This window comes from Glycine max, chromosome 9, assembly GCF_000004515.6.
Source record: "Glycine max cultivar Williams 82 chromosome 9, Glycine_max_v4.0, whole genome shotgun sequence".
Lineage (NCBI taxonomy): Eukaryota > Viridiplantae > Streptophyta > Magnoliopsida > Fabales > Fabaceae > Glycine > Glycine max.
The window spans coordinates 9,884,730-9,891,098 of NC_038245.2; positions in this window are offsets into that span (position 1 = coordinate 9,884,730).

Below are 6,369 nucleotides of genomic sequence, written 5' to 3' on the forward strand. Positions count from 1 at the left end.
GCATGTGTTGACCAATTAAACCTTATTGAGGGAAAGAGATTGGCTACCATGAGCCATGGCGCGACTATACCAAAGCAGAGTGAAAAGCGCTTTTGACAAAAGAGTGCGCCTACGTAAGTTCAGTGAGGGGGACCTTGTTTTGAAGAAGGTATCACAGGTTCAAAAGGATCACCAAGGGAAATGGGCCCCAAATTATGAAGGACCATTTATGGTGAAGAAGACTTTCTCAGGAGAAGCGTTGTTGCTCATGAATATGGATGATGAAGAGCTTCCTTCGGTTGTGATTTATGATGTCGTCAAGCGATATTATGCATGATACTTGGGGCAATTCAAAGACTCAATGTTTGGGCCTCCTCAAGGACTCATTAGTATCTCCATGTCTTAGGCTATCTTTGTAAACAATAATCAAACAGTTAATAAATATAGATTAATGATTTGTATCTCTCCCTCTAGGGTTATGTCTTTTGCACCTTTTTATTGTCGTTGGGCATGAATGTACACTCTCGTTTTTGCTCACTCGCATGACCAGCACTCCAGGGCCAATGGTCAAATCTTCCAGATCAAAAGTCACTCGTTCGACATGTTCAGTAGGGGTGTCGTAAGCATTGAGTAAAATTGAACACACCAAAAAAACAGAAGAGAAAACACAACCCTTGGTTAATTGTTGTGTTAAATGAATGTTTGATAACAAACATGCATGCATCTGCATTTTTTATCATCTAAGTGTTTCACAAAGAGAAAAATGAATGAAGAGTCATTTTGGGTTATGGTCGACACCACATCAATTTGGGTAAACCTAGGGGAAAATGGGAAAGGCGACACGAGCATTTCACAACATTTTAAACATTTGCATGTTAACATTCTCTTTATCAAGGCATTAGAGTAGGTGCCAACAGGTGTTAAGTCCACGATCGGATTTTCTCATTATCAAAGAAAAGAATTAAGAAGGATGAGATAGCAAAGCCTCGACTACAACCACGCGTCCAACTAAAGACGTTAAAGAAGCGCTCCTAGGAGGCAACCTAGTATCTCTAAACTCTGTTCTTTAATTTTATGCCTTATGTTTTCTATTGCGTGTTGATATTGTTCAATTTTCTTTTGGATTATTTCATGAATTCGCCTAGGATTTATGGGTAATTTTAAAGCTTATTATAGGATTATAACCTTTTTGCAAAAACTTTGTTAAAAAAAATTGTTTTAACTCGCCTGGGCGAGTGTACGCTGAAGAAAAAAAAAGGGCAGAAAGGGGTGAAATCAGATTTTCACCCCATTTTCTCCAAGAACTTCAAAACTTCATCACAAATGGCTCCGAAGAAACTTTTTGCTAAGAGAGCTAGGAAGGCCACTACAGGGGAAAGATCCAGTGCAGCCCCACAAGCGAAAATTGAGTTTGATGGGCACCGCTTCCAAAGCGAGGAGCATCAATGCCGCTTTGAGGTGATTAAGGATTAGTCTTTCCTCAAAGAAAGACGGGTCCAGCTAGCGGAGGGAGAGTATGCAGAATTCTAAGCCAAAGTTGTCAGGAGGAGTTGGACATAGCTGATAGAGCCTATGGCGAAGTATGATCCTGAAGTAGTCATGGAGTTTTACGCAAACTCCTGCCCACTGAAGAAGAAGTCATGGACAAGCGCTCCTGGGTACGGGGCCAATGGATCCCATATGACACAGATGCTATCAACCAATTCTTGGGGCATCCATTGGTCTTAGAAGAGGGACAACGATGCAAGTACGCTGAGAGAAGAAGTAAGTTTTCAGGTTTTGATGAAGAGGCCATATGTCAGCTACTTTTCTCCACGAGACATGATTTTGCACGGAGCGTAGCAGGGAGGTGGGTGCGAATCATGTGCACTAGCATGACCACTCTGACTCAAATTTGGATGACACTCCTGCTCAGTAACATCTTTCCCAGTGACCATAACTCTGATATCCTGCTACCCAAATGTCAGTTGGTCTACAGCATCATGGCCCAGATCAGTGTTCATGTGGCGCAGCTTATCTCAGATGTCATCCACCAGTTCGTAGGTATTGCATCTCTGAGACACCTAGTGGACCCAGAGAATTCCAATAAGGCACTGGGATTTCTGGCATTGATCGCAAGTCTCTGCCAATTCTACGTGGTATCGGTCGCGCTGACAAAGCTCATCCAGCCTCCCATTAACATGTCCTTTATTGAGAAATATTGCATGCCAAGGCAAGCACAGCAGTCGGCCGCAGACGCACCAGCACCACCTCCGCATCAACCACCATCTCTAGAGTCCATCTTAGCTCACATGCAGAGGATGGAGCTTCAGATGCACGCATACATGCAACATTTGGCTTATCAACAAGCAGCCAATCATAGGGGCCAGATGCAATTGAATGACAGTTTCTATCAGTATACATTGCACCAACATCGCGAGGACCCTAACCCTTACCCGTGGCCTACTCTCGAGTAGTTCAGAGCCACTGTCGCATGGCCTTGGGATAGGCCCAATTTTCAAGAGGAGGCAGGTCCTGAAGATGTTCAAGGAGCTGCCCAAGGGGACGAAGGCAGATCTGGGGATGTTGAAGACATGGTAGATTAGCTTGATTTCCTCATTAGAAGAGACTGAGCTCCCCGACCGTGATCTTCTAAATTTATGAACTTGTCTTTATCTTATTTATTGTTTTTATATTTTGTTATGTTATTTGTTGTGATGATTGTTTGAAAAAAAAAGAAAAAAAACTTATGTGTGGTTTTTTTTTTTGCGCACACTTTGATTTTTGATGGTGCAGTCTTGGGTCATAACTTTGCCCAGGAGTCAAACCTTTTTTCCTAAAACTAACGTGCTTTTGAAAGAAATAACCACCAGTACCCTTCAAAAAATTTGTAGATCAAAACACAACAAAAAGGGTTTTGAAAAAAAAATGTGTATCTTGAGGATGAGAATAATGAAGGACTTTCTCAAATACCAAAATGGACTCAGATGTTTTGCATGGACTTGATAAAAAACAATTGTTGAAACACTAATTTGATCTAAATATGGATATAGGCCCTAAGTTGTATTGACTATGTGACCACAAATTTTATATTGAGTGTCCGCATGGATATGTTCTATGATTGGTTTTGCATGAATTTCTAATTGTCATAACATATGATTCATGGAAGTGATATGGGCATTCTTTCTTTCTAAGCCATTGGCCAAACAGTTGTCCCAATATACATTATTTTTTGCTATTTGCAAGCCTTTTGAGCCAGGCACTTGATTTTTATCAGAACACTAACCTAGGATGAAAGTTTCCTACCTTACCTTAGGATAGAAGAGAATAGGTGTTTTCAAGGGAGATTTCTATCATTTTTGTGGCTAGTCGTGGATTTTTGAAGGTAGATATTTATCAACAAAAAAAAGAAAAAAAATAAAAAAGAAGAAAAAGAAAAAAAATCAATCAAAAATGGAAAAAAGCAAAAAAAGAAAATAGAAAAGAAAAACAAGTTCTTTGGAATAAACAAGTATCTAAACCATGTACAGAGTTGTTGTAAAAAGTAAAAAGGAAGGAAAATAATAGTAACTTGGTCAAGACATGAAGGGATAGGAAATGATCACCCATTTAAGTTACTAGCTAAATCTTTATGCCTGTTCTCCTACTCACACACAAAAAAAAAAAGACCAAAGCAACCAAAGCCAAAATTTCCCACAAGTCCAACCTTAAAAAGACCTATTGATCCATGATGATTATCCACATTATCCTTGATTTGATGGGAAATGACTTGCAAAATCAATTTATGACATATCTATGATTTGGAATTGAGATGAAACACTTTCCTGTGTGAGGTTTTATACACCTTTAAGCGGTTTTCCTCTATTTGATTGAATCCAGTGTTTCTTCTAATGCTTCTTTAGAAACGAAATGGAAAATGTCTTAATCTCATTTTTGGTTATGAGAAATTCTATCTTTGTGCTTTCCTTCCTCATTCATCGCATTATTTTTTGAAAAAAAAATGTGTTGTTCTAATCGGTTTGGGGGTATGATTTCTTTACCAAGCGTGTTCGCATTTTAGTGAAAGATTTCAGAGACTTCAATGTCTTTTGTCTTTTACATTTACAAGACTTCAATGTCTTCTGTCTTTTACATTTCAAATATTTCAATGTCTTCTGTCTTTTATATTTCAAAGACTTCAATGTCTTTTGTCTTTTACTTTTACAAGACTTCAATGTCTCTTGTCTTTTACATTTCAAAGACTTCAATGTCTTCTGTCTTTTACATTTCCAAAGACTTCAATGTCTTCTGCCTTTTACATTTCCAAAGACTTCAATGTCTTCATTTTTTTACATTTTTATAAGACTTCAATGTCTTCTGTTGTTTACATTTTCAAGACTTCAATGTCTTCAGTCTTTTACAAAGATTTCAATATCTTTAGTCTCATGTTTTACAAGACTACAACGTCTTTTGTTTGATGCTTTCAATACTTCAATGTCAATATCCATTTGTTTTTTTTTTTCAGGTTTCACTTCCTTTGTTTTCTCTGGAATCCGACCAAATAGAAAGATCGCTCAAATGAAATTAGTATCCTTATTTTTACTTACCTTTTAATTTTCAATAAAAAATAAGTAAAGAGGGGCAACTGTGAGACCCTAATTTAATCCGAGGACTATCGTTTGTTGATATTTAGATTCTTGCTAGTCGAATTACGGTGTTTGACACCAGTTACAATGCAAAGTAAGGAATCACTCAGTGCTTTGATCAAGAAAACAAAAAGATACCGAGGAAGGGGACAAAAGGGTATTTGTTGGATTTTTCTAGACCCTAGCTCACCCAGTCTAGCATCTGGCTCGCCTGGGCCATGAAGTTACTTCATACCTAACTTGCTTGGGCGAGCTCATTCCTTCAGGGCTAAGCATCAGCTTGCCTGGGCGAGCTTCAACCGTCCCAAAATGGCTTTTTCCCTATAAATAGGCATGTTAGGGGGGGGGGGGGGGTTAAGGGGTTCCAAGGTTCAGGAGTTGAGAGGATTGAGAGAAGAGAGAAAGAAGAAGAAATGAAGTCGAGGCAGTTCCGAATCGCGACTGTGATCATTCCCTAAATCGTTTTCTTGTTATGTGTTCCTCGTGCAACAGTCGGTTAGTTTTGTTTTTAAGAATTGAATGTGATCCCTATGTTATTATGTGCACCTTCATCTTCTCCATCTATCATCGGTAATCTCATTTTTTTTGTAAAGTTTAAATCTTAATCGATCACTAGTGCCGTAAAATTGTCTTTAAAGAGGTCGAAAGTTAATAAACAAAACCACAATAAAAACCAACTCAATACACAAACTTTCTCATTGTAAAGAACTACGTAGGTTTGAATTCCTCATCGCACCTGAGGATACGTAGGAGCAAGGGCACCCCCCTTGTCGATCCCCCAATATATATATATATATATAAAGGAAAAATAAATAATATTGAAGTCACGTTGTAAACACTCGATTAAAGGTTGTCGTCCCTTGTGGCGGGCACGTGGGGTGCTAATACCTTTCCTATGGGTAAATAACTCCCAAACCCTTATTTTAAAAATTCGTAGACCTTTTTTTGGTTTTATGTAACATTTTCCTTAAATAAACGTTGATGGCGACTCCCACACATTTTCTTTTTAGAATACGCCTTTTTGTTTTTCGCCCGCATGCCCGTCATAGGGTAGATTGCAACATATAAGGTAGTGTACTCAATATTAATTGATCTTTGGACTAAGAGTAACCCACATTTTCATTGTCTAGCTCATTCTTTAAATCCAAGGCAATACATTATATCTTTAAATATAATTTATAATTTCCAATATCTATTTTCTTACATACATTTCTATAGTAGGTTATAGTAATTTATTATTATATTTTTTAATATTGTAGTATTATAGTCATGAATGGCTAAGTGAAGATTCACATAGACTTCATTCACATCAAGATGTGGATTTTACTCTAGAAAGAAAAAAATGCTTTAAAAGGTATTTTGTTGATGTGGATGTAAGGAGACACGTGAATGTGTAGTTTGCAAAAAAAAAAATTGATGGAAGAGAAGGCTTTGATGATATTGACTCTTTAAGGGATAGAGGTATTTTGGATGCAAAATCTTAGTAGCTAGTTCATGGTTCTCATGCATCAATACTTCATGTTGAACAAGTGGCCTCAATAAATTAAGAGGGGGGGGGGGGGGGGGGAGGGGATATAGAATTTATAATAAAATAATCAAAATATCTTTGAAAAAAATATAATAAAACAATCAAAATATCTTTGAATAAAAAAAAAATCAATCGGACATTTTTCTTTGAAGTTTCCTTGAATGAATTGACTAATAACCAAGTGAAACTAAGGCTAAATCAACTCCCAATCAAGTTTTGTCCGCAAAAGTCACTTAAACCCGTTTTAAGGTCCAACAC